Here is a 25,364-nt window from a genome sequence, read left to right as displayed (position 1 = left end):
CTAACATTTAAAAAATTATTCACTTCATTTCAGCTTATATTCTCTAACATTTTCACTAGCTATCACCAAATTTTGTCGATTTTTTTCAAACATCATCATTAACATTTTTAACATCTTCAACTGATATCCAATCACATTTTCACAGATATTTACAAATTTTTTTTGCTGAAAATCTTGACGCTGACAGACGCACAGACAGGTGTTGGAGATACACCCACACAAAAACATACAATAACACAAAAATCGCTAACACAAGATACCCACACCGACATACAGTACACAGACTTACAATGAAATGAAAAATAATCACCAAAATATATAACTTTAGCTACTATCTCAAGGGCATGTCAGAAAGAAACTGAAAAATACCCTGTTTTGTTTTGTTACATTCAATCCCAACCTCTACGTACTGTACGGTATACGTAAGTAACAACTGATCCTCTCATAGTATATTACCATATAAGGGAGGGGAAAACGCTGCCACCATTAAGGGCGGAGATTTTCTTCTCTCCCTTATATTCTTATTTCATACTTCTTTCTTTGACTTATTACCTTCATTTTTTCTGTCTAATTATTTCATTTCATGGTTACTTCATCACCTCAGACCTTTGGTAACATGGCGAGGGTTAGGGCACCTTGGTACTGTAATTCTGGTATCAAGCCAGTGGACAAAATAAAGGTGGATACTAAGTGAAAATGATACCCCTAATATACTCTAAGAAATGGTTTATTAATATGAAATTAAATTAGGTAAAAGATGTCATCAACATACAACTACAAGGTTCAACTCTTTGGCTTTAATCATCTGCAATTCAAATTGGATACTGTACTCTGGCTTCGTACAACATTACTGGTGGTACATTACATTACATACAGTACAAGACAAACTTACATATGATACCTTCACTAGAACTGTTCGTAGTACATATGGAGAATACACTCACAACACATAACACGTTAATACTGATACTAAAAATTTTTATGGGGTTCATTACCCAACATGGAATAATCATTTTCAGATAATTATCCCCAATCATATATAACAAACACTGGGGACCATATAACTGCAAGGAGTGTCCCAGGGTAGAACACTGGCGTCTCAACAAATGAAGATCGCTGTTATGGTCGGTTGAAGTCTGACATGTGTCGAGAGTCTGAGGGTCTAGTTCCCAAGAATGCAGACTGAGTAGTTTAATCCTGCCGAATCGGCGACATCGTCCAATACAGCTAACTGTTAGGTAGCCACTTACCCTGGGCAGTCAGTGGGGAGTTCAAATAACCCACACACTGGATCTGAGATAATGTGGAAATCGTTAAGGAAGGGCTGATGATGACTCAATCACAAACAATCTTTCGTCTAGCAACGACAGACGACATTTATGTTATAGTAATTCTTACACTGGGTGAATGACAATTTCACTGTTACAACATGAACACTGATACTCACAAAATTGACTAAGTTAAACCGATTGACTACATCAGCAGGGAACACACACACCTGAGATAATTTGGAACTCGTCAAGGAAGGGCTGTTCCTCCTTCACGAGCAGGTTTATATAAGCCGTGAGTTGCCAGAGGTGGCTACTCACACAATGACAGAAATTACAATCAAATCAACTGCTACACATTCAAAGATGACCCTCAGTTGACACGGGTCTGGCGAATTTCTTAAGTTGATCTGCATAAACTAATTCGAGATTGAACTTGCAGGAAAAAGTGGAATATACACGTTGACAATTGTGTTCCCCAAATGGGCAGGACTTACTGAGAGGGAAAATGAGTTTCTTCCTAGGGATAACTCACCAGATATCCACATGTTTTGTGGGCGTGAAGTATAATATGAATAATCCGGTTTAAAACAGACCAGCCGTCATTGTGACCATGACAACACACCTGAATAAATTTTCATTCTACCATTAACAATCTCTCTTGGAATCACCACATTCTTAAAATTTTAATGAATGTATCCATACTTTACCCATTCATACATTTTTTTATTCTACAGCAAATACATCCTCCTTCATAAGAACATAAGAATGGTGGTAACTGCAGCAGGCCTATTGGCCCATACTGGGCATCCCGTTTACACCCAACCCCTATCACTCATATAGCCATCCAACCTATATTTGAAACTATCCAGCGTATTCGAGTTAATGATGACGTTCGGTAATTTGTTCCACTCCTCCACTACTCTATTTCGATCATATCGCCCCTCACTCTACGTCTCTCGAGGGAGTGCAAATTAATATGAATTAACCTGTTTCTGTACTCAAGGCTCCTAATGCCCGGGATTAGTCTTGTTATTCTCCTCTGAATTCTTTCTAGGGATTCTATATCCATGCTGTAGTACGGTGACCAGAACTGAACCGCGTAATTCAAGTGAGGTCTCACAAGGGCAAGATATAGTTTTAGGATAACCTCTCTAGTCCTGTAACTAACACTCCTTTGTATGAACCCAAGTACTTTGTTAGCCTTGTTTCGAGCAAATACACATTGTTGTCTTGGTTTAAGATTCCTTCTTATCATTAACCGAAGTCTTTCTCACAGTCGGATTTCTCTAAAACAACGTTGTTCATCTGAAATCTGGTTTCTCTGTTTACATCTCCGAGACTAAGTCCTTTACATTTGTCAACATTAAATTTCATCTGCCATTTTTCGGACCATGCGATTTTTTTTTTTTTAGATCTTCCCGTAGTTTTTCGGAGTCCTCATCAGATTTAATTAAAAGCCCTATTTTAGTGTCGTCAGCAAATTTGTTGTCTACGCCAATATCTATGTCGTTTATGTACATAATAAATAGTAATGGTCCAAGTACTGAGCCTTCAGTACTCCACTAATGACGTTACCCCAATCGGATTTAGTGCCGTTATTGCTTACTCTCTGTTTCCTGTCCTGTATCCACACTCTAATCCATTTTAGAATATACCCTCCAGTTACATGAGCCTCCACTTTTCGTGTCAGTCTTTCGTAGGGGACTCTGTCGAACGCTTTTCTAAAGTCGAGATAAACCACATCATAATTGTGCCCCTCATCCACTGATTAGAAAACAGCTGAAAAGAATGTTAATAGATTAGTCAGACATGGACGCCAATTTGTGAAGCCATATTGGGAATCATTGATTAATTTATGGTTCTCGAGGTGATTTCGAATAGAGTTTTAAATTATTGCTTCTAGCAATTTGCCTACAATTAATGTTAAACTAATTGGACGGTAGTTAGAGGATAGTGATCTGTCTCCCTTTTTGAAAATCGGTATCACATTCGCTATCCTCCAGGATTCTGGTACTACACCGGTTTTTAATGAAATGTTAAACAAATTTGCTAAGGGCATACTAAGTTCTTCCTTACATTCCCTTAATACTCTGGTAAATATCTCATTGTGACCTGGTCACTTATTAGGCTTTTAGTTTGTCTATTTGCTTACTAACATCGTTACTCGTCACTACTATCTCGCTTAATCTATTTTCTTCACTATCTTTGTATATAGTCGGTGCCTCGGGTATCATGTTTAAATTTTGGGTGGTGAAAACTGTTGATAAATATCTATTCAAATTATTGCTTATTTCTCCGTCGTTATCAGTTAGCTCGCCGGTATCTGACTGTATTGGTCCAATCTTGTCTCGTGTTTTAGTTTGATACATTTGGAAGGATCCCTTGTAAGGTAGCTCAACACAGTCCTACTTATCACTATTACGCAAACTACAATCTAAAGAGGTTTGTCATGTGATATTAATTTTAATTTTCTCTTTTATACTTTTCTTTCCATTGTCAGTGCTCAGTGAAATCCAATTCATCGCTTCACCGCTCATCTTTAGTCACACGTCACACCACCCGTACTCCAAGCAAGTTCCGTTTGTTCGAGCTTCTTATCATTGACATCTTTTATTTTTTGCACCTCCCGTCTGGCATTTTCTCTGTGCGGCGGTTCAAATCATCACTATCCTGAATTCGGGTCTCAGACGCCACACTGTCATGTCCTTCACAGAGTGGAGATAAAATAAAGTCACAGTGGAATTTCAACGCCATTTACGCCTCTATTTTTTATCGTAACTTACTGTAGTTAGCGGCTTACACACCTTCCTCTGGCTCTTGTGTTCAGTACTGGCAGCTTTACTTTTTAGCGTCACTTTATTATTGTCGTGGCCGGGTGATGGCGGCTCTATGCAATAAAGTATTGTTTTTTATCTTTATTTCACTGTGATATTGTACAGTACGTCGGTGAATGATTTATTTGTTCGTTTTTAATACATTATTCAGTGCGTTAACGTGTGGGTGTCTACTGCTCCTGTACCTGTCAATATCACCGACAAATTTAGCGGATTACAGTGATGATATTAATGAATGTTATATAAAATGTTAGTGAATGTTCATGAAGATATTAATGATTGTGAATGAAAATAATTGTGAATGTCAGAAAAATATTAAATAATATATTACTAATGTCAGAGAAAATGTTTGTGAATCTCAGTAAAAAAAAAAATCTTTGAAGGTTAGTACTGTACTGTAATTCGCCAGAGAAAATGTTAGTGAATGTTAGTCAGCCTGTGTTACTGTGTGAGTTATAATACACAAATATTATTTGATAGTACATGTGTTATGATACAGAGTACATGTGTTATGATACATATTTAGTGTGTTTTCTGTCTGACCTTGCCACAGTTTCATATATAACCAGATTGTGTATGACTGACTTAGAAGAGAGACCTGACACGTCACCTCAGATATTATTAATATAAAGAGCATTACTTTTTACGTCATACCGTTTTTTATTATGATGATGTTGTTATTGTCTGAGTCGTGTGGCGAAGAATACAGGTTTACTGTTCAGAGAGACTTTAATTAAATTTTCATCATATAGAAGAAAAATATTTATATGAATTTTCAATACAATCTTTTGTCCTTTGACCTAAGTGACATATTCTAGGGAAATCTTTCAACATAACTTCTTATCAAATGACAGAATTTCCACAAAAAAAAAATCTTTTTCTGGGGTGGCACACACAGGGGCCGGGTATAACACATTCACGACTGACTGGGCAAACCTTTCTGCCTCAGCGTCTGTAAGGTGTCTAAATATGTAACACTGCCCAAGTAACACTTTTACTGTCCCAAAGAATATATATTTACCCCACAGGATTTTGTGTAATTTAATAGAATAAAAGTGGTTGTTTATTTCTTACTTCCAGAAGCTCAGATTGATCTTTATATACGGGCGAGTATGTAGATAATCGTAATACAATATATAAATTAATAGTATAACTACTAAATAAGTAACCTTATTTAGGTAATGATTTGTTATTTTATGATAGTAAACAACTTTTTAATAGAATAAAAGGAAAATTATTACCATATATTCATAAATTTTCAATAAGTTATAACAATAAACACGATAAGGGATCACAGCATATATCAGTATCGTCAGTTACACTTTTAGGTTTAATCAGATGACTATTCCCAAAATTCGTGACACACACACACACACATATCATTTGCTACTATTACTTCGACCCTTATACGAGGCGATAACAATAGCAGTGTTGAGGGCAGTATATATTTCAGGCATGAAATCAAGTATATTACGTCGTACATCTGTATGAAAATCACTGATCTAACAAAGAAGTGAAGCACATATTCTCATGTCACCATAACTCACTATAATATTCCACGTCATTACGTTGTAGGAAATATTGCAAACGGTTGAAAATAAAAAAAAATTATCGATTTATTAAATTAAATTACACATTTTAATGGATTATAATAGACTTTAATATTTGCCTAATTTTAATCATCACTGACTATGAAAGATAAATTTATACTGTTGAGTGGAACCTTCTGACAACAAGCATATAAATACATGTATATCATGATGTCGCTACTACTGTATATTTATACTCGGTGTCAACCCGCTATTAATGTCGACGATGGATATTTGTCTCTATGTACAGTACACTACATGTATAGGACGTTGATATGTTCACTACCATTACGTGAATATTTCCTTACAACTCCCACTGCCGTCTGCAATCTGCGCCAAGATCTGATTATTTTTTCATACACTGATTTTATTGATTCCGCAATTAGTTGACAAGATAGCAAGAACTGTTAAGAATTAAGAAATAGCACTGATACCTAATTATATAGCATACTCTAATTGAACCTTGTTCCATTCTTAACTTGATACCACCAAGAGTTAATTTTATATAAAAGTTGTAAAAGATTATTGGAAACATGATCTTCCTATAACTGGCAGATAGACCATCCTTCGCCCCAACGGAAAGCGATCATAATTATCCACCTGACATGGATGTTGAGGGCTGCTCTCTGTGTTATTTTATCTTTACTAAGGATCATACAGTAATATGTCAGGTTTTAACTTCTTACATATATAAAACAAGCAGAAAGCGGTAGCTGTGCCCTTATTTATTTAATGTGCTTGTAACCTTGAACCTGATGAGGACAATGTAAAATCATTTTGGCTACTAGGAAGGATATTCACAATAGCTGTCAGGAAATATTTTATACAACACATCAAGGGACACTTAATTAATACCAGAATGAATATTCTTATACCACACAAATATATAACACTCAAATAAAAAAACTTCACATGTTTAATTAATTTACTTGGTTTACTACATTCATATGCAGGGAAGATGGAGATGGTTACAAAGTAATTAAGTCAAGCGTGTGCTGGGCTTACCAAGTAGAGTGTAAGTCACTGTGAACCAGACTTGATATAGACCCTAAGTTAAAGAGGGTCCTTTAATAAATATCTGGATATTTTCCTCTTCACTGCTGCTTCGAGGTAGTGTAGAGACTTAAAAGACCTCAGTAGTTAAGAGTCAGCGATCATAGGGAGTGGTGTGACAAGATGTTGAGTTAGTACACACGAGTCACCCTCGTCTTCATTGTACTGTGTCATGTGATAAGGAATTTCATGGAGAGATTCCACTGAGAGTAATTGATCACCCCCTCCCCCTCCCCACTGGCAGCTGAGACAGTGTAGGTGTCCGCCAAGAACACTATATACTAGATATATATTAGATAATGAATGTAAATATGCAAAATAAATGAATACATATTCTTAGCTCATATAAAGTAAAATCAAGAATACAGTTCTGCAAAGACCTTAAAGAAGAAGACATACTTATATATTAAAGACTACTAAGAAACCTGAAAGTTATATTTCAAGAGTGTCAGCTTAACCTCCCACACACACACACACACCTAGAGGTTCCCACAGTACTCCCCAAAACCTGCCAAACAAAAATATTTGTAAGATGATAATATACAGTATTATGTAAGAGACGTGGATCATGGATGTCTGAGCACTTCTGCCCGAATCATGTAAGGGATTGATAGGAACTATTATCTATTCCAAGCTTGTTAAAATATCCACACAGTTTACTATGTTGCCTAAAAGTATGGAACACAAAATATACTACCTGTAGTAAAGCAAGGAAAAGACAAGTAGTGGTATACGTCTAATGTACTGTACACCGCCCATACTAAACGCGACACCTAGAAACGGAATAGAAGTAGGAGCGGGACTGTAAAAAAAAAAAAAAAAAATATATATATATATATATATATATATATATATATATATATATATATATAACATCTGCTGTGGACCACCAGGATACTAAAGGCAGTCCTAGCTCGTTGAACAGGCTTTGTGTGAAATATAACAAAGTCTACGACTGCTTTTAGTATCCTGGTGGTCCAGCGGTTAGCGTTCCCCGGTCACAGTCATGGGCTAGTGGGCAGTGGGTTCGAATCCTGGCGGGTTGAGGTGTTGATTGTATGTAGAAGTCCGCGTGCTATTGAGCTAATGAAATATATATATATATATATATATATATATATATATATATATATATATATGTAACCGGTCGGAATTACTGGACTTTAATTTCTCACTTGCCTTGGGGTTTATTAAAGATTGTTAGATGGTAATTGCAGTAGAAGCGCCCCTTTGAGAGAAATCCCAAACCAGCACAAGAACACTTAAATTTACTAAACAAAATTACTTGTCCGTGACCCGTGGAAGGATAGCGTCTGTGACTGGGATGAATGAGACACACTGTTAAATTTACACTTATATTCCCTCCAACACTACAAACACAATAAAAAATGGTACACCAAAATGCGCACCTCTTAACCTGAACTTAAAGCACTACTCTGGGGAATAAAAGTTATACATGATGTTGAAATTATTAGAAACTCAGGCAATGCCTCATTAGAGAACAATAAGTTTAAAGTATTAAGAAATGTTGCTTGCACACATGAAACAGGCCTTAAGGGCTTTCAACAAAATATTATCCAGCACTGAGAAAATGGTATTAAAAAAGTAAGAAATGAATAACTCTACAATGAATAGGCCTTAAGGGCACTCAACAAAATTATAACACCCCAACAGATGCACAATTCCTAACCTAACTTAACCACTACTCTGGGGAACAAAGGTTATACCTGAGATCAGAATTATAAAGAAAAATTAGATACATTAAAGGAATTAAATCACAGTATCACTCTGGTTCCACTTAGTGACACAAACATTCAAAAAACAATACTATCAAAATCATTTAGGAACTATTACTACACACGTCAAGATAATATCAGTAACTGAAAAATGGTATTAACTACACACAAAAATATTGTCACTATTATTGAGATGTTACTGGGTCCACCAATACCCGTGAACCATGCTCCACCCAACTCAACATACACCCGTAATAAGGGAGATAAAATGTTCCTCTAGGTATCCCCTAGACTCCTGGTCTCAGTGTGTGACCATTTATTTACTCAGATAGCCTCAGTGTACTCTCAGTGCGTCCATGGGCGGGAAGAGACAACGCCCGCAGGTGACCATGGCCAGTAGGTAATACTTCTAGCTGACCGAGGGCTCGTGGTGTTGTGCACCCTCGTGGTAAGAACTGATCACCCAATGCTGATGCTGGTCCCATGTCGTTTTAGTTGTCGGGAGCACTCGTTCACTCAAGAGATCCTTCTCTACCCCGCTAACCAGTGACAAGCCTACACTGATCGTTCCAACGGCGACAATCGCCAATCCTCAATCATCAACGGCAGTCTCAAACGGCAGTCAATCTCTAGCAGTCAAGTGGGTTCTGACAGAAGCCCTGAAATTGACTCACTGTTAGCTCTTAATAACTTTATCACTGCCCTATCTAACCCCTATCTGAGATCGAATGAGACTTACTTGTTATACTGCAATAGCGCAACACAGGTGACTAGACCACGTGACTATTTCTGTGGACGGACGCGCAGGGATGCCCTGTAGGTCCGATCGCTTTTACGTGACTGAGGACCAGCCAGCCTCGCGTCTCTCCAAGGCAATAGCTTAGGCCGAGTGACATATTTTCTGCCTAACTAATAACTTTCTTGGGACACCCGTAACATTATTCAGACTGGTAAACGATCTATAATAATTTCAAATTCAATAATAGTCCCTTAAATTCATGAATCGCATCATTATTAATTCGTTAAACTACATTCAATATCGTATAGGCCTAGTTCCACAAACTCTCGCACGTAGCGGGAGCTTGGTCTTCCCTCAGACGACCTTGAACTCAGCATCGCCAATGGCGCGGCGTTTGAAGTTACACTGAAGTTTCTGAATATTACATATATATATATATATATATATATATATATATATATATATATATATATATATATATATATATATATATATATATATATATATATATATATATGTGTGTGTGTGTGTGTGTGTGTGTAACAGATCGGAATTCTACCTATTGGGGTTTTTGAGTTATAGTGGATGGTAATGCAGTGGAAGCGCCCCTCGGAGAATACTGAACCGGCACAAACACAATTAATAAAAGTATTTTCCTTGACCGTAGAATAGCTAGTACCTGTGATTGGGGTTAATGAGACACATTGGTAAAAGATAACATTTCTATTCCTTCCAACACTACAGACGGAATCAATAATTGTACACAAGCACTAGAGTACTTCTAGCGTAGCTTACAACACTACAATGGGAAACAAAAGTTGTACATGTTTATGTTCCAGGCCTTTAACTAGACCGGAACGCTTATATTATATTGGGTTTTAGTAGCGAAACCCAATTGTCAATTTTCAATTTCAATTGTTTATTCCTTGATAGAGGAAGTGGGATCCTAGTGCTGTCACTAGGTACCCCTGTACAATGACACCAGAAGCATCTGGCAAGTGTGACAAGTATATACAGTATAAATATTATAAAGGGGCTTACTAAAGCCTAAGGAAGGAAGGATATTCCTTTAACACATAATCAATATTATTTACAAAATATCTGGCCAGTATGGGGAGGATCATCGTGTCTCCGTCAGGGGGTCGTGGAGTGGTGGTCCAGCAGGCGTCACGGAAGCGTTGTGTGTGGGGACATCTTAGGAGGTAGTGAATAAGGGTGCTGCTGTCGGGTCTTCTGCAAAACGCACAAGAGCGTTGCTCAGGGGATGCGGGGATACCAATCTCCCAAGCAAAGTCATACCCAATGATGATACGGGCAGCAATCACGTCCCCTTTCCGCGACCCTTTCCCGTAGATGTACGAGAGGTCAGGAAGTTTACGGAGGACATCGTACCAGGTGGGCGGGGAGTCCAGGGGGATGGCTGCTTCCCGAGCTTCTCTCTGTTTACGGCGAATTTGGGTCCTAATCTGTAAGAGTGTTCGAGGAACAACGTAGTCAGGTGTGGCCTTGTTGCAGCCAGTCTTGGCAAGGTCATCTGCTGCCTCATTCCCCAAGATACCGACATGACTAGGTATCCATAGGAATGTCACAGGACGGCCTGCATCCTGAAGTGTGGATGTTAACCCTCGTTCCGGAGGATGAGGTCCTTATTTTCCCATGATCCAAATGCGATCCCGTCGAGAGCAGACCTGGAATCGCAGCAGACAAGCAAGGGGCAGAAACCATCTGCTTCTTCCTCAGCGAGAAGGGCAGCAAGGAAGGCTATTAGTTCAGCCTGAGTTGTGGATGCCCCGTCAGAAACTCTGAGAGACAGTTTGATAGGCTCAGGGGCATGAGGACCGGAGATGTAGACACCAGCCCCGGCCCTACCTGTAGCGGGGTCAGCAGAGCCATCAGTGTAGAGGACGACCCTACCTGGGGACCAGTCGGCGATCCTGGAGAGGTGGTATTTGTAGAGAATAACAGGGTTCACCTGGGATTTCGGGAGCGGTCCACCGAGGGCAATCACTTCAGGTTGAAAATCCAGCCAGGGAGAAGGAGACGAACCAACAGCAGGGGTGACAATAATATCAGGCAGGAGGTCGTGTTCCTGAAGGGCTCGGATGAGTGACCCTCGCCACTGTCTTCTAGTTGGAGGTCGGTCTCGGACAGCAGGAGTCAAGCTGGTTTGGACATAGTTGCCCCGAGGATCCCGTAGAATGGAAACGGCAATTTTTAGGTAAAACTCCTGGACACGATCCTGTAAGGGGGAAAGACCAAGTTCGGTATATAGAGAAGTAGAGCGTGTCCACTGAGGAGCCCCAAGGATGATACGAGCAGCTTTCCTCTGGATAACTTCGAGACGGTTGACAGCAGTCCGACTAATGTTGACGAGGGCAGGGGCGGCGTAGTCGACACAGGAACGGACGAAGGACTTGTACATGGTGAGAAGTACAGGGATGGTGGCACCAAGGGAACCCCTGCACATGGTAGAGAGGGGAGCGATACGCCGAAAGCATATGTCACGAAGATAGCGGACTTCAGGGATCTAACAACGTGTGCGAGTTACATACACACCCAGGTATTTTGTCTCATTAACCCAGTCCAAGGGCGTTCCTGATAAGAAAAGGGGTGGAGGTACAACACGACCGTGCCACATGGCTTTTGTTTTCGTAGTTGAAAGAAGGAAACCAAGTGAATCACACTCTCTGGAGACCAGATCAAGGGCTTCCTGCATGCTGAGGTAGTCAGGGGCTTGGAGGAGGACATCGTCGGCATATCCTGAGTGGACAACACCCAATTGTCTGTTTATCCATTTATTTAGGAACTGCAATTGGTACAATTCCAAAGTGTAAATCAACTGTAACTTTTTACTATAGTTATGAGTGTTAAGAGAAGGACGGAGGCTATGTAAATAGACCTGCTTAAATACGTCCGACTTGTGTGAGTTGTTGAGGAACAATGCTGTGAGTAGTGACCCATCGAGGGAGAACGGAATAGGCACGTCGTCCTCCCTCGAGGGAAGACCGAACCATCCACAATGGCTCTCAAATAACGTCTTCCTCTAGTCAAGGATATCAAACTACTGCCCGCTTTAGGTGGCCAGGGAGCCGGCTACTTAATGCCTTAACTCAGCATAATATGACGCAGCTTCCCGTGGGCAAACCTTATCACGTGCTCTGAACATGTGACCTCATAGCCAGTGGAAAGTTACAGGGGATGAATCAGTATATAAATCAAATGTAATTAACCCATTTATATAATCCTTCTGTTTATGAAACAGGGGCCCTTACATCGCTCGGTCACACCATCCAAGCTCCGCGAGGACTAAACTAAACTCGCAGATAAACATCCTATACATGTTACAAACATATGTGTAAACACTAAGCTAGGGACTCTGGAACCATAGGTTCATCAACTACTGGGGTCCTAGACTTAAGTGTCTTACGGGCTAGTATCTTATGTACTGGATGATTCTGACTTAAAACACAAACATTACTGCCAATATCAACACAATAGTGGAAATCGCTAACTTGGGTAAGCAAATCCCGGAATAACATGGCAGAAATAATCTTCGCCTACTTCGTGTTTAACAACGCACCTTCTTAGCAATGTACAACTTTGCTACTTTACGCTGACTGAATGAGTGTGTGGTGCTTAAGACTCTTCCTACGAAACATTCATTTTTGTGGAGAGCAATGGTACTGAGTTGTGAAGGGTTCTACACAGTATGGCTGAAAATTTACAGTCTGTGACACCTTACTGTAGAACTATGTGTCTTTGACATCATTAAAATATGTAGTTTGAAAATTAGTCTGTGATAATATACTTTAGAACTATCATATTTTTATTTTGAGAAGATGTCTACGGCATCATTAAAATATGTAGTTTGAAAATTATGAACATTATTATCCTCCCTGGGATAAAAAAAAAGTCTTCATATTCTATGTCTAAGGTTTGAAAAATTATTTGGAGACAAACCAAAGAAATAACCTTGTCCATCCATTTACAGGAAATTTATAAAAATTATGGTTAAAATAATTAAAGTATCAATAGCTGAACAGGTGAGATATAAATACTGGAAATTATATTACTTCAGTATATATTAAAATAAGTAAGGCACTTATAACACATGATATAACCTACACCATGTCCTATCAGTGTGAAGTTATGTCGCGGACATGTAAATGTTTGTATATATATTTAATGTATGCCTAAATACTAAGTATTTACTGAGTGGGTCGTCCTCATAGAAAACGGCACAGCTGGTCTCAGGTGGGAGTGGGGTGGGTGGGTACCTCAAACCTCCCTCCCACTGGCACAGCTGATCTCAGGCGGAGGTGGGGTGTGGTGGGGGGTTTGCCTCAGGCTGCCTTCCCAAGGTTAAGGTGGGTGGGTGGGTACTTCAGTCTCCTCCTATTTGCATAGCAACCAAGATGCTCCAAGATGGCGACGGGCGAGTCCACTTCACGACGGGGGAATCCACTTCCACTGGAATTGCTAACTGCTGGTGTCGAAGTCTCAGGTCACCTGCTCTCTGATGAGATGTAGCTTCTTCTGAGTGCCAATCTTCAATCACGACAGCCAATACAGTCTTTTTAAACAATGGTGAAAGGTCCCGTGTTGCTAAACCTTGAAACTTGTAGGTATATGGCAAAACTGTAATGCCGGTACACAGGATGCCCACTACTGACCACGCAAATACTTCTCAGCCACATCTTGTTGCCTGAGAGGGGTATTACCAACCTCTCGTAAGATATTGAGTCAACAATAACTCAGAATTGGTTATTGGAAATAATTCTGCACACCTCTTTGGGCGGCAGAATGAAAGTCACTCAAGTATAATCGTCTCACTATGGGATATATCACTACACTTGGATATTTCATGTAAAACGTCACTGTTTTCTTGTTTTCTTATTTAGTAAAACACTGACGACTTGTTATGTCTTGTACTGGTTTCAAAATTCGAAACCACAGCTGCCACCTCTATGTTCCAGGCCTTTAACTAGGCCGGAACGTTTATATCATATTGGGTTTTGATAGCGAAAACATTTATTTAGAAACTGCAATTGGTACAATTCCAAAGTGTAAATCAACTGTAACTTATCACTGTAGTTATGAGTGTTAAGAGAAGGACAGAGGCTATGTAAAAAGACGTGCTTAAATACGTCCGACTTGTGTGAGTCATTGAGGAACAATGCTGTGAGTAGTGACCCATAGATGGAGAACAGAATATGTACGTCGTCCTTCCTCGAGGGAAAACGGAACCATCCACGATGGCACTCAAATAACGTCTTCCTCTAGTCAAGGATATCAAACTACTGCCCGCTTTAGGTAGCCAGGGAGCCGGCTACTTAATGCCTTAACTCAGCATAATATGACGCAGCTTCCCGTGGGCACACCTTATCACGTGCTCTGAACATGTCACCTCATAGCCAGTGGAAAGTTACAGGGGATGAATCAGTATATAAAGCAAATGTAATTAACCCATTTATATAATCCTTCTGTTTATGAAACAGGGGCAATTACATCATCAACAAAATTGTTAAAAGGCATTATTTGCACCTGGAAGAAACTAATAATGCAGCAGTACTACATACACCAGAACAGACACCAGAGCGAGGAACTCATCTGGAACAACTCCTTCATACATCCTACATCACTTAGTGGCACATAAAACATTAAAACAAATATTACATGCACCGATGAAATGCCTTAAGTGCATCCGATAAAATTATAGCAATCCCTGAGAAATAGAAATCCTGATTTAGTCATACTACACAAGAACATGGATCACTCATAGCCTGTCTGGAATGACCCACAAAATACTATAATCCAAACTGTCCTAACTACACATAAACCGAATGTTGTAACTACTAACCTGCCAAGTGGCAGGCATTTACAAGAAACCGAGAAAATCATTCATGACCCGTCAGGCAGGCGGGTGCTCCGCTGTTTTTTCATTACTCTTTCTAGGTTCAGGAGTCATGAGTGTATTTCTCCACCAACACCCATAACATGCTTCATGCATAAGTTCAGAATACACCCATACTTTAAAGTGCTACAACATCCACAAATTCTTGAAGAGGAACTAGTACGTCCCACATGTGCAATCAACCATGAGGAACGTTCATTTTACACCTGGACTTCGCTATTTTAATCACATTTCTCCACCAACACCCATAACATGCTTCACACATATGTTCAGAATACACCCATACTTTAAGGTGCTACAGCATCAACCAATTTTTGAAGAGGAACTCCTAAGTCTCACGTGTGCAATCAACCATGAGGAGCGTTGATTCCACACCTGGACTTGGCTATTTTAATCACATACACCCAATACTGGGGAAATAAATGTCTCCATGTAACCACTAGAACTCCCGGTCCCAGCATGTGACCCTTCATTCACTCAGTCTGCACTCAGTTGGCTTACTCCCAGTACTTCATGGACAGGAAGAGAGCGATCGTCGGCCCGCCTAGTTAGGCCAGCTCCGAGTGCAACCAGGTGAACCCTGCCCAGCTGAGGGAGGTGTTCTACTTTCCCGTTAGTAAGATAACTAAGATTTTTCACTGACTGACTGAGGAGATGTGTGTGTGGTTCTTGTGGTGTTGTATGAACCTACGTGGGAGATTCGATGAACCAGATCGACCACATCCCAGCTCTGTGGTCAGTCACAGTAGTTTGGTAACTAGGTCCACCTGTCTGCTCGCCAGTCGGGTGGGTATCCACCCCGTGAGTAGCCAGCTATATCTTCCAAACCACCATCACCACTAACCATCAACCACCAACCAAGTGGGGTCTCGTGACCCTACAAAAGGAGTACCATGTTATCTACTGTTAAATTCTTCTCCGCCCTATCTAAACACTGCCTGACATCGAATTAGGACTTACTTGCAACACGGATGAATGCGTTGGAAGGGACGAGGCCACGTGGTCGCTTCCTCATGGAGAGCGTATCTAGACGACCGTCTGGTCACTAATCGTGACTTACTGAGGCCCGGTCAACACCTGCATACCTCAGGGCGCTCGCCTGCCACCCCCCCCCCCTTAAAGGACGTCATCTATCCGAGTATTTCTAATAGTTTCCTTGGGACACACGTAACATATTTTGAACTGGGAAACTATCCACAATAAATTTAATTTTATAATTGTCCCTTAACTTCGTGAATCGTGTCTACATTAATTCGATAAAGTACATTTAAATTTCTATAGGCCTAGTTCAAAATGCTTCCACCCCCTGACTGAGGGCGTTGCTTGGAGGCTTTGTTTTAACTAGCCACGAGGCATGAGCGTTTCAGCCTGGCCTACTTATGTTTCCCTGTTCGGCAGATCGGTCATTTTTGTTCTAACGTCTCTAAATATCACATTAAAATATTATATATATATATATATATATATATATATATATATATATATATATATATATATATATATATATATATATATATATATATATATATATATATATATATGCAAGTAAATCACTGTAGTTGCACGTGATCTAGGTATATGCTGATAACCACAAGGAAAGAAGAAACACGAAGTTATATATATATATATATATATATATATATATATATATATATATATATATATATATATATATATATTTTATCAACGACCTCACCAGCAAGGAATCAAACCTCGACCCAGTAGGTCGGGGTTCAATTCCTTGCTGGTGAGGCCGTTGATATATTCAAAGTCCGCGTGTTATATGTACTAAAATGAAGTGTATATATATATATATATATATATATATATATATATATATATATATATATATATATATATATATATATTTCATGTACATCCACAATGAAAACGTGGATAAGATAAATCTTGATAAAATCATACGGGAAAAGGGAAACAACGGAGTACCTTAGCTTTCGCCTTTATTCAAGACATCTTCAGAGGCAAGTGGATTACACGGACAGAGAGAGGCTTAAATATACAGGTTGACCTTATTAAACATGAGGTCAAGTCATAATGATGTCATCCACTAATCCCCACACACGTAGAGGAGCTTAAGAGAAGGGGGCGACGTGACTAGTCAGGTCAGGTCGAAAATAAGGGACCCACTAAATAACTATCACCATCTAGATCCAAGGTTTTCAAAGCATTTTAACCTTGGGCCTGAACAAATAAATTTATGTAACATGTTATCAGTTTTGAACTGACCATCACTAAGGTTTATTGATTTTAATTCCTTAATCAAACTAGCTTCAACCAGAAGTCTTTCTGTGACACAAGATGATTTGAATGCTTCTAGCTTTTTCCCAAGCAATGGGATGATTATTATTCCTAACATGAATGAACAAGGCACTGCTTTCAGATGCTGTTCTGATATTGTACTTATGTTGTCTCATTCTGAGCTGCAAAGTTTTTCCTGTATGTCCTACATAATTACCATTACATTTGCTACATGGAATACAATAAACACTTCCATTTACATTCAAACTTGGGCTATTTTTTATAAACACATTAGAACATAAGAGCATAAGAAAATAAGGAGTCTGCAATAGGCCGGTTGGCCTGTGCATGGCAGCTCCTGTCGAGAGTTACTACCACTCTCTATCATCCATGAACCTATCCAGCCTCCCTGTGAAACTTTCCAGGGTTCCAGCACTTACTACAAAGTTGAGAAGCTTGTTCCACTCGTCCACCACCCTATTTGTAAACCAGTTCCTTCCTATCTCCCTCCTAAACCTAAACATCCAACTTGAATCCGTTGTTCCGAGTCCTATCCTGCTCGGATATTATAAGAACTTTATCTATATCACCTTTATTGATTCTTTTCACCCACTTGAATACTTCTATCATATCTCCCCGCACTCTTCGTCTTTCTAGGAATGCAAGTTTAGTTTCTTTAACCTATCCTGACATGGAAGGTTTCTAAGTCCCGGAATCATATTCGTCGTCATTCTTTGCTGCACCGACTCTAGTAAATTTATATCCATTCTATAATAAGGGCACCAGAACTGAACCGCATAATCGAGGTGCAGCCTGACTAGCGCAAGATATAGTTGCAATAAGAACCTCTGCACTCTTATTACTTACACTTCTAGATATAAAATCCAATACTCTGTTTGCAATATTTCGAACATTAACGCACTGTTTTCTAGGCTGTAGGTCCGGGCTTACAAGTACCCCTAGGTCTCTTTCACAAGTCGACTTCTCTAGGTTGATGTTGTTAAGGCTGTATACATTGACAGTATTTGTTCTTCCATTATTAAGTACGCTGCACTTGCTGGTGTTGAATTTCATTTGCCATTTTTCAGACCACCCCTGCAGTTTATTTAGATCCTCCTGTAATGCATTTGCATCCTGCCCTGAATTAATCTGCCGCCCTATTTTGGTATCATCCGCAAACTTCCTTATGTCACTGCTGATCCCAGTATCTAGATCGTTTATGTAGATTATGAACAAGCGTGGGCCTATTACTGACCCCTGGGGAACCCCACTAGTTACACGACCCCACTCAGATTTAACACCATCTACGCTGACCCTCTGCGTTCTATCAGTGAGCCATGATTTTTCCAATTTAAAACTTTCCCTCGATACCATGAGCCTTAATTTTTCTCAGAAGCCTCTAATGCCGTACTCTGTCAAATGCTTTGCTAAAGTCCAAGTAAATAACATCGTAATTTTCGTCATTATCTACTACTTCGAAGACTTTCCTAAAAAGTGTCAGCAGATTTGTTAGACAAGATTTCCCTTTGTAAACCCATGTTGAGAGTCGTAGATTAATGTGCTTTTCTCTAAATGCGATCGGATGTTATCTGCTATAATTGATTCAAGAAATTTCCCCACTACTGATGTCAATCTGATCGGCCGGTAATTTGACGCTGATGCCCTGTCTCCCTTTTTGAATATGGGTACTACATTAGGGTGTGTCATACGGAGGCGAATTTTTTTTTTTGAGTTTGAAAAATCGGCCCATGGTATTAATGATGTAGTTCTATGTGCAGAATCATGTGATATCTTCAGATTTGAAAAGTTTTTATTTTTTGCTAGGTAAATTTAGAAATCTTATGAAAATTCAGTATTCCCACTACCCTTTTACCAACACCACTATATAGCTTATTTAAAAGTAAAAAGTAAATGTATCAGGTTAATTTATTAGGATGAAAATGATCCAGAATAGTGCCAAACGAATGATCTTGACACATTTATTAAATTAAATATTCCTTTAGAAAACAAAATCATCAAATACAAAACCGGTTTACTACTACGACCCGGTGTTGCTGCACACCATAGAGAACATGTCTTTCTTGCTTCTGTTTCTGCCTCATCACCTCCTGCTGACCACCTGAGCTCGGATGTAGCCCTTCCCTCCTCTCCCTGGCTGTGCGTGACTGCTGGCCTAGCTCACTTGCTGTACACAGCTCTATCTCTGGGTGTCTGTGAGGCCAGGCAAGGTTTGTATGCATGGGGTTGTCCAGGAAGCTCCTGGCTTGAACATTGGTGAGGCTGCAGGTAAGAGGGCTCACTGCCAGCCTGGATGTTATCAGATCTATGAGATCAGTGAGGGTCTTGGCACCTAGATTGACTTCAGGAGTCCTCCTGACCCTGAAGGAATCGTCACCAACTGATTCGTCATGCCCAGATCCTCTCATAAGTCTCATATCCAAGATCTTTTTGACTGCCACTCTTCTCTCCTCCTCATCCTTACTGCAGAGCATTGTCTGCAGAACTGCCTCAGGATGAGCATACCAGGAAGATCTCCTCACAGTCTGCTTCACAATCTGAACAACCTTCCTTGGCTGACTCCTCAGGAGCTCAAGCTGGAAGAGAACATGCCTCGGACCTTCGGAGAACGATGACTTGACCTTGGTGTTGAACCAATTTGGCAAGTAGACACTCATGATGAATTGGACAATAAGTCTCAGGTTGTGAAGCTGGTTCCCTTTTCAGTTTATGATGAGCGACCCAAATTCTGCAGAACCTGAGAGCCGTTGTGAGCCACCTAGAATGTGAGACTGGACCTATCTGCGGTAAGCAAGTCTATCAGGCATGACAGTTTTGATGGCACTGCAAATCATGTAACCATAGTACGAGGGTCGAGTACTCCAGGGTGTCAATGACAGTATGTGCAAGCTCAACGAGTGGAGAGGGCCAACTTCTTGATTTTTCAAAGCTCGGATTTGTGCCGCTCTCATTGTGAGTCCAGCATCTTGCCAAGAGGACCAGACCATCTGTTGTTTGAAAGACTCTTGCCATCCAGCTCCTGGATCAGATGTCTGAGTGGCAACTCGTTGGTGTGGAGGTCACAAACAATCCAGACCAGCTTCCTCCCAATCTTCCGCTCTATCCACTGTATGACCCCCCTTGCCACCCTGTGTTCGTGTTGGTGCTGTCCCCTCCAATGGCCTGCAGGGTCTGGTCTATGTTCCTCTCTCTGAGCCAGTTCACAATGTTATCTGCCACTATCTCAGCTGGTTTCCTGATGTCATCTTCTCTGGAGTGAAATGCCACAAAATACTTCCCTCCTGGTTCCTGCAGCAGGGTAGTGTTCACTCCTTCACCATGGCAGGGAACAACTTGTCAGAATCTCCAACTTTCATGAACACTTTAGTGTCATCCCTTCTCCCATCAAAGAACAAACAATTGATTCCATTTTCTCTTATCCCCTTATCAAACTCCTCTTCTAGGTTACCGACAAGTTTCTCCTGAGCTCTCCTTACTTTGTTATGATCTATCACCAGGTGAACATCATCAGGTGTTATCAAACCACCGTCAATCCAGGCAGCTGTTGCCATCTCTGCAGTTTCTCGGAGACCAGTGTGGTGTCGCATGCTGGCCAGAGCTATGCTCGGGATATCTTTCCTATTTCGAATGTTATGCCTGGAAGGTTTGGGATCATTATTTTCTGGGTTAGGGACAAAGTCACCATTCTCCTGGTCAGCACTCGGATCAGCCATGGGGAAGTCATTAAACTCTGAATCAGCTTGACTCCAATCATCGGCCTTTTTTACCTCACCCTGGACCTTCTCAAGTCTCTTTTCCTCGGCAATTCTTCTCCTCTTCTGTCTCTCTGTGGCAGCCTCCTGTCTCTTGGACTCCGGAATATCTTGGCTAGAAATCATGAGAGCCCCTATACTGCCAGTCTTCTCTCTCTGTGCTTTGACAAATGCCAGTTCGATCACAGGAATCTTCAGTTCACGCTTGCAAATACAGGAGATGTGGGCCTCGGATCGCATCCAAACTCAGGACAGAGAACAATTGGGCACTTGCTAGTAATTATGTCAAATAACTGGTCCAGTTGCTTGGCAAAGCTGTCCTTAACTGCAAGTTTTCCTCTCCCAAGAGAGATATCTCTCTTGCCTTTTCCCAACTTCGGCTAGCAGTCTCTCTCACTAATCTTCTTCTGACTTGTTGGCTGGAGGCTTGAACTGGCGTTAGCCAGAGTGTACTGTGCCAAGACAGCTTTGGTCATATCACTGGCAATGTCTTTGTTGTGTAAGTTCTTTGGTTCTTTTCACTGATTTGCCTGATTAAAACACCGTATCTCAAAGCATCTCAATGTGAAGCAACTCGACTTCCAGGAGCTCTCTCTCCCAGACCCAAGATAGTGACTTCAGAGATGGCTGGATTTTTGGTTCCTCGTCCTGACACAAGCAGTCATCATAAAATATTATCAACTTATAAATGCATAAGAATCTGAAACAGAAAAAAATATTGTTAGTTGGGTTGTTAAAGAATGAAGTCAGAAAGCAATGTTCACTATTTAATTGTAATGCACTAATGCAGCTGTACGTTAGATTTTCGATAAATTTCACGCTAAAATTTACCTAGCAAAAGGTTGCAAAATATTGAAACTGAAATTATTTTCTGTTTACATACACTAAAATCTACCAAAAAAGTGATGGGCCATTACTTTTAGCTGATCTTCCCTCCTATGACACACCCTAGTACTACATTTGCCTGTTTCCACAAGTCTGGCACAACTCCTGTGTCTAATGATTTTGTAAATAAGTTTACGAGGGGTCCGCTAATCTGTTCCCTACACTCTTTCAAGACTCGAGGGAAAATTTCATCCGGCCCTGGGGATTTTGTCTTCTTTAGTTTATTTATTTTCTTAAGAACATCCTCTTTTCTGATAGTGATATTCTTTAATTTCTCTTCTTCCTTTCCCTTAAATATCAGTTCCACCTCTGGAACTTCATCGCGAATTTCCTCTGTGAAAACTGAAAAGAAGTAGCTGTTCAATGCTTTGCTTATTTCTCCACTGCCATTTATCACTTCTCCCCTCCCTGACTTTAAAGGCCCAACTTTGTCCTTGACCTTTGTTCTATATACCTGGAAAAATCCCTTGGGATTCGCCTTGGATATTCTTGCTATTTTGATTTCATAGTCTCTCTTTGCTTTCCTTACATTTTTCTTAACAATCCTAGATAGTTCATTATACCTATTTCTGAGCTGCTCCTCCCCTCCCTTTAATTTCTTATATATTCCTTTCTTTATTCCTATGTCATGTTTAAGTTTTCTGGTCATCCACCTTGGCTCATTCTTATTTGACCTAATTTTTCTGTATGGTATATTTTGTTCTTGTGCTTTATGTAGTATACTAGTGAATATATTATAGTCATGATCAATTGTTGTGTCATCTATGACCTCACCCCTTCCTACTGGTGACTGACGTTACTGTTCCCAGGTGACCTCACCTAGGTACCTTCTTAACCCCTGATAATCCGCCAACCGAAAGTTTGGGACTCTGACCATATTGTCATTGTTTTTCGTTCCCAATTTAGGGTGAACTTGATTTCTTTGTGATCACTGTTACCTAGTTCTTCCCCTACTGTGATATCTCTGATAATATTTTCTTTATTTATTAATACTAGGTCTAATATATTGTCACCTCTAGTAGGTTCTGTAATTAGTTGTTTCAAAAAATTGTCCTGTACTGCGTCTAGGAAGTCTTCAGATTCATAGTCACCTACAATGTTGTCCCCTTGGTAATGGTTGAGTCATACTTGAAAACAACATTAATATTTAGTAGTTTGAGGGACCGAACTAACGGGACAAATTCATTACGATAGGGCAGAGTCAAAATATTCTTAAGTGTAGGAATTTGCCTGGTTTGAGAGGAATGAAAGGATATTTTAGCCCTTTTAAAACAACGATTAACAAACATAGAAGGGTACCCAAGTTTTTGTGCAATGGAACGAATGTGTTTCAATTCATCATCAATAAATTCAGCGTCACGAATACGCAGACATCTCAAGAACATAGCAGAAAAAACTGACATTTTGGTAGACTCCAGGTGATTCAATAAAAAGTGTATGAAACTGTCTACCTGTTTGGGCTTTCTGTATACCTTAAATTTGTAGTTTTGTCCATTTCTCATGATAAGCATATCAAGGAATGGAAGGGATCCATTTATTTCTCTTTCAATTTTGAATGTGATACTTGGGACAATATCATTAAGCTTGTCTAAAAATTCCAATGGGTCACTGTTTCTAGGCCAAAGACAAAGAACATCATCTACATATCTATACCATGGAGGAATAAAGTCCACTATATTGGGTAGTAATCTAGACTCAAAAAACTCCATATAAATACAGGCTAGAGGAGCAGAAAGACAATTACCCATGCTCATGCCAAATATTTGCTTGTAGAACTTCCCATTTGCTCTAAACACATTGTCAGTTACGCATAACTCTATCAATTTGAGGAAAGTATCATGTTCAATAGTTAAATCTAACAGTTGTAATTTATCTTTAAGAAATGAAAGTAGGTCTTTCACAGGTACTCTAGTGAACAGTGAATTTACATCAAAACTTATTAATTCACATGGTTCATTGTGTTTCTTGAGTTTATCAATTAAATCACTGCTATTGTGTATATGTGAATTAGATATTTGGCCTGTAAGAGGGGATAGCATCTTTACCAGCCACTTGGATAATTTGTAAGTAACAGAACCCACAGAACTCACGATAGGACGTAATGGATTATTAAGCTTGTGTGTTTTGATCAATCCATACATATAAGGTAAAGTGGGATTGATTTGAGAGAGCTGTTTAATGAGATCGGGGTTCTTTTTCAATAACATCTTCATTTTGGAATTAGATAACTTATTAATATTTTCCAGGGGATCTTTCGTAAGCTCACAATACGTGCTTTCATCACTAAGTAATGAATTCATCTTATCATTGTAGTCACTTTTATCCAAAATAACAATAGCATTAGACTTATCAGCCTTGGTAATATGGATATTCTTATTTCTTTTCAAGTTTATCAAGGCTGTTTCAAATCTTTTTGGAATGTTTGAAACAAATTTCTTATGTAAAACATTATGTATACAACCTTTAGCTATGGAAATATCTTCATTTGTAACATCTGACGACTTATTCTTTTCCAGGTTGATTATACCTTTAGCAATAGTTAGCGGATTAACACACCGTTGAGTGATAGAAAACTTCCTACCAAAACCAAGAACAAGTTTCTCATTTGTCTGTAGATCATAAGATGATAAGTTTATGAACAAATTTGGATCACTCAATATGGTCCAGTAACTCTCGTCAAACAGAGCATTTAATTTGGCATTTAACCTTCTTTTTTGGGCTTTGTCAGTTTCACTAAGAAGTTGATATACAAAATCACGAATGGTGTGCCACTTATCAACACAAACACTGTTTTGCATAAGTATTTTACACTGAGCATTGTGTTTGAAGGCTAATTTCACACTATCACTTGAACTCTTGATAAGGGAATCTAGCAACACCTTATCCAACTCAGAGAATGCTTGATTGTCCAGATTTCTTAGTCTACTTGGAAGACAGGACTTGGGAAAAATTTTATCATCTCTGCAATCTTTCAAAAACTTCAACTTGTTTTTGAGACTATGAGCCTTCAGCAAACTCTTCTTGTAGTTACGGTAGATGGGGCGAAGATGAGGATGTTGTTGACAGATTAAGGACACAGCGTAGGAGAGACGTGTAAGTTCCCATATTTCATAGATAAAATCAATCCCAAGATTTATCTTATCCACGTTTTCATTGTGGATCTACATGATATATATATATATATATATATATATATATATGCACTTGGTCACTACTGTGCCCAAGTTTCAGCTTCCTAGCTCAAAAAGTGCCTGAGATATTGCCTAAACAAGAAAACAAACGGAGCAACCACTGAGTTTCAAAAATCACAATCC

The sequence above is a fragment of the Homarus americanus genome, unplaced genomic scaffold (assembly GCF_018991925.1).
Source record: "Homarus americanus isolate GMGI-L3 unplaced genomic scaffold, GMGI_Hamer_2.0 scaffold31037, whole genome shotgun sequence".
Lineage (NCBI taxonomy): Eukaryota > Metazoa > Arthropoda > Malacostraca > Decapoda > Nephropidae > Homarus > Homarus americanus.
This window is presented reverse-complemented; position numbering follows the sequence as displayed.